Below are 10,025 nucleotides of genomic sequence, written 5' to 3' on the forward strand. Positions count from 1 at the left end.
AGATTTTGTGTTTGAGAACCTGTGATTACTTTTACCGAATTTGTGTTTTGCAAGAAATCTGCTTGAATTGTTTTTGAGAACATAAGTAGCAGTGTTGTGGTTCTCGAGATAGAGCGATCAGTGTGTGAACTATGAAATGTGAACTGTGAATGAGTTTTTGTTCTTATAATATAAGATTACGGGCTAAAAAATTCCCGGAGGGACGGACCCTGCTTGTTGATATTACTAGTATAATGTCATGTTATTAGTCATTAATTTCACTGCAAAGAACAAATGAATGCCCATTCACAAGGTGGTGCCTTTTCAGATGATAAAGACTTCAGTGGTGAAGTGGTTTTGCGTGGTTGACTTCGAATCTGGAGTTTTTTTGCCGCTGAAATATTATTCTTTGATATATGGGAACCTAAGATATTTAGGTACATACCTCGAAATGGTTCTAAGAAAATAAGCCAATAATATAGCCTATATGTACTCGTGCAATATGGGTTCAGCTAAGTCGTAAATCAATATTATTTCTTTATTGTGTTTGTAGATCTTTTCAAAATGGTCAGAATTTTTTTAGTTAAGTAGAGACATGAACTCGTGCACATCATTAAATTGAAATTAAAAGCCCACCAATCTCCTCTAGAATCTTCCAAGTGATCTATCAAGAAGTGTCTTTTATTACTCGGTCTATTAATGTGGAGACACTTGGAAACTCGTTTCCTATTAGGCGAGAAAAATCCTATAAACTCATTTGAATGGTCTTTATAATTGCTGAACACTTAAAGGATTTTATTTTTTTATCCGATTAGAACAGTTGTTTTACATGGATTCGATCTTGTACAATATACCTACCTATCTATCTATACATTTTTCCAGAAATTCTTTGTTTTATGTCTTGTGAGTTGTGACACAAATGAATGCCCATTCACAAGGTGGTGCCTTTTCAGATGATAAAGACTTCAGTGGTGAAGTGGTTTTGCGTGGTTGACTTCGAATCGGAGTTTTTTTGCCGCTGAAATAGTATTATTTGATATGGGAACCTAAGATATTTAGGTACATACCTCAAAATGGTTCTAAGAAAATAAGCCAATAATATAGCCTATATGATTCACAAGGTGGTGCCTTTTCAGATGATAAAGACTTCAGTGGTGAAGTGGTTTTGCGTGGTTGACTTCGAATCTGGAGTTTTTTTGCAGCTGAAATATTATTCTTTGATATGGGAACCTAAGATATTTAGGTACATACCTCGAAATGGTTCTAATAAAATAAGCCTATAATATAGCCTATATGTAGATACTCGTGCAATATGGGTTCAGCTAAGTCGTAAAATCAATATTATTTCTTTATTGTATTTGTAGATCTTTTCAAAATGGTCAGAATTTTTTTAGTTAAGTAGAGACATTAACTCATGCACATCATTAAATTGAACTTAAAAGCCCACCAATCTCCTCTAGAATCTTCCAAGTGATCTATCAAGAAGTGTCTTTTATTACTCGGTCTATTAATGTGGAGACACTTGTAAACTCGTTTCCTATTAGGCGAGAAAAATCCTATAAACTCATTTTAATGGTCTTTAATTGCTGAACACTTAAAGGATTTTATATTTTTATCCGATTAGAACAGTTGTTTTACATGGATTCGATCTTGTACGATATACCTACCTATCTACATATATATTTTTCCAGAAATTCTTTGTTTTATGTCTTGTGAGCTGAACACTTAAAGGATTTTATATTTTTATCCGATTAGAACAGTTGTTTTACATGGATTCGATCTTGTACAATATACCTACCTATCTATTTTCCAGAAATTCTTTGTTTTATGTCTTGTGAGTTGTGAGTACAGTGCGTAGTAGCATCCAAATTTCGAGCAAATGATATCAAACCCCGATGTTGAGATTTCCTGTATTTTGCTGAATGTTAACGGTGCTTTCTTTATCACTAGCATCCAAATTTCGAGCAAATGATATCAAACCCCGATGTTGAGATTTCCTGTATTTTGCTGAATGTTAACGGTGCTTTCTTTATCACATAAGATTGATAATAGACCCTCACGTGTTTGAGGTGTCAGAAGTAATTATGCATGAGATAATGGTTTTGCATGCGAATAATAGTTTACATTTGGATTCTCTAGATTCGGCACGCTCAGTTCCTTTCAAACCCAGTGGCCAAGTGAAGTGATAGCGATTTCAAGATAAGCAGAGGAATATATGAGTGCGTAGCATGTTAGAAACTATTACCTTTTCCTCAATAGAATGGATACCTTCATCCGAATATCTGATACTTGACTAAGTACTTCAATAGCTCCTTATGTCGATCGACCGGGCGACTCTTCTTGTATTGTTTTCTCTGTCACCTTTTGTTTACATTTCGCTCACCTGTCGTTTTGTTTACATTAAACTCCTGGGGTAGAAAGTGTGCCGTGTCTTTACCAATCGATGTCAAGTCATATGACCTTGGATGATGATATCTAGGCGTTCGTCGATCCAACGTTGCCTCGTCTCTCCAATGGTGGTTGTCTCAGGCATGCCTTCGAGTGACTGACAAGCCCGGCCTTGGATCTGCACACACGTCCACATCGATTGCAGATAAACCCGCTGGGACCTGCTGCGGCTGTGCTGGATGGTACGGGAACTGGTGGCGCTGACTGGGGCGGTGACCTCGGATACATAGATAGATACCAATTTGAGAGAGCTTTCCTATTTCTGCTGGGAATTCATCTGGGCTGCGCCTGCGTTTCTGAAAGCAGCAATACAACTTTGTACTCGAAGTGCGAATTTTCGACTTGACGGTTTTTTATTTGGTTTGTCTGTCTATTTGTTCCACAGTAACTTCTGAACGAAATCATCTATTGGTCACAGACAGACGGACAACTTTTATTATTCGTATGGACTTTAGTGGAATGAGGCTAGGAATCGACTTGTTATGCCGTGTCTTTAGCGTTAGGAATCAAACCATTAGTTATAAATCTAATCGATCTCGAGTATCTGATTATGATCAGTACTGATCCGACTGATAGTGTGAAGTAACATACTATATAAATCTAATCGATCTCGAGTATCTGATTATGATCAGTACTGATCCGACTGATAGTGTGAAGTAACATACTATCGAAGGTCCGGTGATGAGTTAATAGTTGATAATGAAACTATTCGTGTAGGTTAAACACTTGGTGAGCAAATCAATCATTCTGTCTGGTCCCATCCATCGGTTGTTGCGTTGTTTGTTGCACTGAACAGTGGTGGATGCTATGGTACTTCTTAACCTTGATAGTCGTTAGCTCCACCTTGACGGAAATAACCTACTTTTTATGGGGTTAATGTCTGGGTCAGCCTCTACCACCCAACTTAACCCTTAAAAAGCTCTATTATTATTAGTGTTGCGTTGTTTGTTGCACTGAACAGTGGTGGATGCTATGGTACTTCTTAACCTTGATAGGTTATAAAATTTAGGTATGTCCAACAAACCGTTGTAACAAAAGTTTTATTACTTTAAATACAAATATAAATATTATTCTATTCTATTCTGTCTGGTCCCATCCATCGGTTGTTGCGTTGTTTGTTGCACTGAACAGTGGTGGATGCTATGGTACTTCTTAACCTTGATAGTCGTTAGCTCCACCTTGACGGAAATAATCTATGTACTTTTTATGGGGTTAATGTCTGGGTCAGCCTCTACCACCCAACTTAACCCTTAAAAAGCTCTATTATTACAGAACCTGTGATTACTTTTACCGAATTTGTGTTTTGCAAGAAATCTGCTTGAATTGTTTTTGAGAACATAAGTAGCAGCTACATTTATTCTACTCTAGACCAACAGGTTGACTTCATATTTGCTGAATTCGACCTTCAGTCTTCTGAGTCTTGAGGGAAAAAGTTCAAAATACCTTAGAAACTCGGGAGATTTCTGGAAAACGATTGGAAATTTTAGACCAAAAAAGGAAGCAAAATGTAATCAGATATCCATTGCTACATGGTACGAATACCTAAAGAAATTATTTCCCCCACCCCAGCAGCTCTCAAACTGGTTCCACTATGATGCAAGGCGAGAACCTATGGACAGTGATTTTTGTCTAGGGGAAATAAAACATACAATCTCCTACCTTAAAAACAATAAGAGTTCCGGTCCCGATAATATTCTTAATGAATACATCAAGTCTCTGGGTGAAAATTGGATGAGAAAGCTGTTGGACTTCTTCAACTATATTTTTGACGGTGGCGAGATACCAGCGGATTTAACAAAATCCAATATGTTTATGCTCTACAAGAAGGGGGAGGTTAACCTACCAGATAATTACAGAAGCATTGCGCTCCTCAATAGTGTATTCAAAATATTCACCCACATGATATCTCAACGTATACTCAGCTATAATAATAATAGGCCCCAAAAAACACCCGTCATAGGGCAAGGGCAATTTATTTAAAGATAAACTTTAAATATTACAATATAAATAAAATGGTAGTCGCTTGTGGAATATTACTAATAATTGACTTAAATAAAATAAATTTGAATAAAAAGGTAGGTTATGAACTTAGTAGGTCCTAGTAGTAAAGGGTGATAAAAAGAAGTAACATATTACTATGAGGTATTCTACTATTCTATAAGAATTTACAGAACATCACCGCCACACAAATTAGGACCCACCCACCTCCAACTCCCCGACCCAAGCCCCGCCCCTCCAGTAGGCATTCCCAAGGAAACTAGTTTCCCCGAAAATGTCCACCAGGCAGACGAAACTCAAGTCGGCAAATCGGAAAGCAAGCAAATCCCAACCATGCATAACGGCAATGTTCTATACTCCTAATTAACTTTTCTTTCTAACTAATTCAGACAAGTTCCAGTATAACGGAGAGGAAATGGAAGTGGTGAGCGAATACAATTATCTTGGCATTATGTTCTCATCCCATGGTGTTTTTCATAAAGCATCACAACAAGCTTTATCAAAGGGTTGGGTGGCCATGGCGTGTGTAAGGAAAATCCTAGTCAACTCCAAGATGACGTCTTTTGAAAGCCGTGTCAAACTATTCGTCACCAACTTAAGATTCGAAATCTCCAGTGCTTTGCCACATAAATTGTTTTCTCGTTTGCAAGTGCCAGGTTCTCCGGAGTGCATGAAATTCACAGTTCTTCTCTCCACCACTGGACAAGTCCTGGCATGAGGATGTACTAACTGCTATGACATTCATAGCATGCCTGTGTGTCCAATATCCAAATATAAACACTAGACTAGGTCAGAGTCAGTGTGCGGCGGGCCTGGCTATCACATCGCATTGTTCCGAACTTGAGACAGTGTCAGGTGTAAAGCTGTGTCCACACATAGTCGACTCGGTCGATGTCGTCTGAAACCGGCCACACGGCCTCGACAAGAGAGATTTATCTCGTCGATCGACGGCCGTCGACTATGTGTGGAAACAGCTTAACACCTGTATTTATGAATAGAAAAGATATCTCTTTTCTCTTCATATACTCCCTAAGGTAGGTTTAGGAAGTTAGGATCTGACTGCAGTGCAATTGTCCTAAACTCGACAAGAGAGATTTATCTCGTCGATCGACGGCCGTCGACTATGTGTGGAAACAGCTTAACACCTGTATTTATGAATAGAAAAGATCAAAAATGGACGCTGCATACAAGGGATCAAGAAGAGATCACCTTAACATGGGATCTGACTCATTTTGACTGAGTAGTTCCCTGAAAAGAGCCCTTCTTTATAAATAGCTTTCTCACTTTATACACATTTATCATGATCACCCCGTATACTATACAGTGTATATAGTGTCCGATCCAGCGTGTTTTGCCTGCTAGCCTGGTCACTTCTTGTGATTCCCGACATGATCCAAAATGGACGCTGCATACAAGGGATCAAGAAGAGATCACCTTAACATGGGATCTGACTCATTTTGACTGAGTAGTTCCCTGAAAAGAGTCCTTCTTTATAAATAGCTTTCTCACTTTATACACATTTATTATGATCACCCCGTACGAGTCCTTCTTTATAAATAGCTTTCTCACTTTATACACATTTATTATGATCACCCCGTATACTATACAGTGTATAGTGTCCGATCCAGTGTGTTTTGCCTGCTAGCCTGGTCACTTCTTGTGATTCCCGACATGATCTACGTTCTGACCTAGGACGTTATGTAACTCCCTGGGTACCTAAATCATTTCATGGTCAGGTCATTCTGCAGCCATGGTCCGAGCGTGTCTTGAATTTTTAGGCCTCGGATCTCCTCCTTATTGAAGACTCTAGTGAAAGAAGGGCGGAACCCTATTTGAGTCCTTTATGAGTAAAGCGACTTTTGACTTTTCCTTTTACATAAGAAGCCTCTGAAGCGCCATACCCTGCTCGAATCCTTTATGAGTGAAACGACTTTGCTAATGTAGAATGTTGTAAGGAAAAACGATTCTGTTAATATTTCCATTATTAATGAAGATACACGAGATTTTCTAAATACTTTTCAATGGAAATCAAACATTTTAAAGCTGCTTTCCTCAAAACAGGATTTTCGTCTTTAGAGTGTTTAGTAGACCCTTCTTGAATAAAGCCTCTCAATAATTAGATTATTAGGTTAAATATGCTGTTAATTAAATTTGATTTGATTTGCTCTGAATATAATAATTAGTGAGTTTGCTATTGATTTTTTTTTTTTAGTAGATTGACGTATTACGGTATTCCACTAGTGGAGATGGATCCCATTAGATAAGATCTTTTGGTGAATGATTTTCTAAGATATAGGTGACCTTGGGGGATTATTGGATTAGGCTTGAAATTTCACATGCTCGTTGGAGGTGCTTGCGTAATTTATGGGCAAACCAACTGACGTACTCCAAATATGAGAACTTTATTTATAACACAAAAAATGAATTATTTATTTGCGTACGCTATAGTAACACTATGTGAGTGCATCTAACATGGCAGATTGTATCATAAAATAATGTGGACGCACTTTAGTAATATCTAAATAAATTCATATGTATGTAAAAAAAAACATATAACATAGATTTGATTGCGTGAGACTAGGGTTTTTTTTTTCTATAAGTATGTCGTTTTTACACACTTGCATATTTGCAATCAAAACAAGAGTGCATTTTTGTTTATTTTATTATTATTATTATTATTATTTTGAGAATCGAATGTGTTACCTGCTGCATTGTAAGCGCGCTACCACAGTGGTAACCATTAGATAAGATTTAACCACATGTTAGTCATGTTACTGTCTTGGATCTCAGGACCTGACTACCTGACTGGTTGACTTGCCTTGAACCATTACCAAGTATACGGACAATTTGTAAGCGCGCTACCACAGTGGTAACCATTAGATAAGATTTAACCACATGTTAGTCATGTTACTGTCTTGGATCTCAGGACCTGACTGGTTGACTTGCCTTGAACCATTACCAAGTATACTGACAACAGTTCAAACGCCCTCTAAGGAAAATCAAGTAAAAAATCATGGGAAAAACTAATATGTATTAATAAAAAAAATACTTAATAATAAAATTAATCTATGGTCCCGCCTATTGCGAGGTCATTCGAGTTATGGTCGTCTCGAGACTGATTGCCCTCACGAGGCTGAGTGCACCCCGAATTAGCCACCAGCACGTGGTATCCCATACAGACTGATTGCACCCCGAAATAGCCTAATCGAGTATTTCTTGTTGCGATCCGGATCGTACGGATATTGTGACGATCCGTAGTTTAATGAGTAAAGTATTCACTCGTATCCATCGCTACATGATATCTCAACGTATACTCAGCTATGGAGAGGATAATAAACTGTTTATCGAAGCACAGGCGGGATTTCGTCCAGGACGAGGCTGTACGGATAACGTTTTCACTCTAGCCTCTATCATTAACATCCATCTAATCAAACACCGAAAACTTTATGTTGGGTTCGTGGATTTCAAGTCTGCTTTTTCTGAAATAGATCACACCCTTCTATGGCAGAAACTGTACGAATTTGGCATCTCAAGCTAAATCATAAGAGTACTAAATAAGATGTACGAACAGGCAGAGGTGAAAATAGTAAGCGGTCGAAGTCAAGAAGCCACGCCAGCCTGCAGCATCACAAAAGGGGTGCTTCAGGGAGACTCCATCTCTCCCCTCCTTTTCATCATTTTCCTTAATGACATAGAGGAATACTTCAGAGCCAAGGGAACGAGAGGCGTTTCTATCAATCATGTTCAAGATATCCTACTCCTCCTGTACGCGGATGATCTTGTGGTATTTGCTGAGTGCACCCCGAAATAGCCACCAGCACGTGGTGTCCCATACAGACTGATTGCCCGAGGCTGAGTGCACCCCGAAATAGCTACCAGCACGTGGTGTCCCATACAGACTGATTGCCTGAGGCTGAGTGCACCCCGAATTAGCTACCAGCACGTGGTGTCCCATACAGACTGATTGCCTGAGGCTGAGTGCACCCCGAAAAAGCTACCAGCACGTGGTGTCCCATACAGACTGATTGCCCGAGGCTGAGTGCACCCCGAAATGGCACGTGATGTCCCATACAGTGACTCGTACAGATACTAACCATACAATGTGCAACGTTTCTTGACTTCAGGCATCGGTTGAGTCTCAGGAACCGGTGAATTCAACGTGTCTTTGTTTCTGATTTATTGAAATTTCCTGACTTGATTTGATGATTAATTATTTATTGAATTTTTTCATTTGATTTTTAATAATTTGATAATTATTATTAATTATTTATGTACCTAATTATACAGTGATCCGTACAGATACTAACCATACAATGTGCAACGTTTCTTGACTTCAGGCATCGGTTGAGTCTCAGGAACCGGTGAATTCAGCGTGTCTTTGTTTCTGATTTATTGAAATTTCCTGACTTGATGTGATGATTAATTATTTATTGAATTTTTTCATTTGATTTTTATTAATTTGATAATTATTATTAATTATTTATGTACCTAATTAATTTGATTTCAGAAGCATTGAAATTTCCTGACTTGATTTGATGATTAATTATTTCTGTACCTAATTGATTTGATTTCAGAAGCAGCATCATGTCTGTCAAAAAATCCAAGTCAAAAGCTTTGCTGTGATCAATTCTCCAATTGGTAAGTAGCTAGTAACTAGTGGTTCAATAACTTGTATAACTCGGGAAAAAGGGTCGCTTATTGGTCCAGTCGCCTGTAGTACTCATTCAGAGAGAGAGAGAGCCCAATTCAGCCCAAAATCTTGAGACTTTGGGCCGTATCCAGCATTAGATTTTGGACCCAAAGTCTAAAAAGATGACCCTTTAAGTGTTCAACATGATTGCCGAATTTAATCAAAACAAAGAATTTGTTAAAAATTACCTTGAAATCTGATGAGACGATTTTGTTGCCAAATTTAATCGAGATCTACAAAATGACAAACCAGTTAAGAGTTATAAATTTGTAATGTAACAAACATCAGATTTACAAAGAGACAAACTGAGAAGTCGCTTCTTTCGTTCAGCTGCCTACTTTCCATTACCTAAACACAAACCAAGTCAAAAGCTTTGCTGTGATCAATTCTCCAATTGGTAAGTAGCTAGTAACTAGTGGTTCAATAACTTGTATAACTCGGGAAAAAAAGGTCGCTCATTGGTCCAGTCGCCTGTAGTACTCATTCAGAGAGAGAGAGAGCCCAATTTAGCCCAAAATCTTGAGACTTTGGGCCGTATCCAGGATTAGATTTTGGACCCAAAGTCTAAAAAGATGACCCATTAAGTGTTCAACATGATTGCCGAATTTAATCAAAACAAAGAATTTGTTAAAAATTACCTTGAAATCTGATGAGACGATTTTGTTGCCAAATTTAATCGAGATCTGCAAAAAGACAAACCAGTTAAGAGTTATAAATTTGTAATGAAACAAACATCAGATTTACAAAGAGACAAACTGAGAAGTCGCTCTTTTCGTTCAGCTGCCTACTTTCCATTACCTAAACACAAGGTAAACATAAACACACAAGACCTTGTATGGACTGCTGGAGTGACTTTTGTGTGCTATTCGGTCAGTATAAACAAGGTACACTCATGTACAAAAAAAAAAAC

The sequence above is a fragment of the Diaphorina citri genome, unplaced genomic scaffold (genome assembly GCF_000475195.1).
Source record: "Diaphorina citri unplaced genomic scaffold, Diaci psyllid genome assembly version 1.1 scaffold349, whole genome shotgun sequence".
Taxonomy (NCBI): Eukaryota; Metazoa; Arthropoda; class Insecta; order Hemiptera; family Psyllidae; genus Diaphorina; species Diaphorina citri.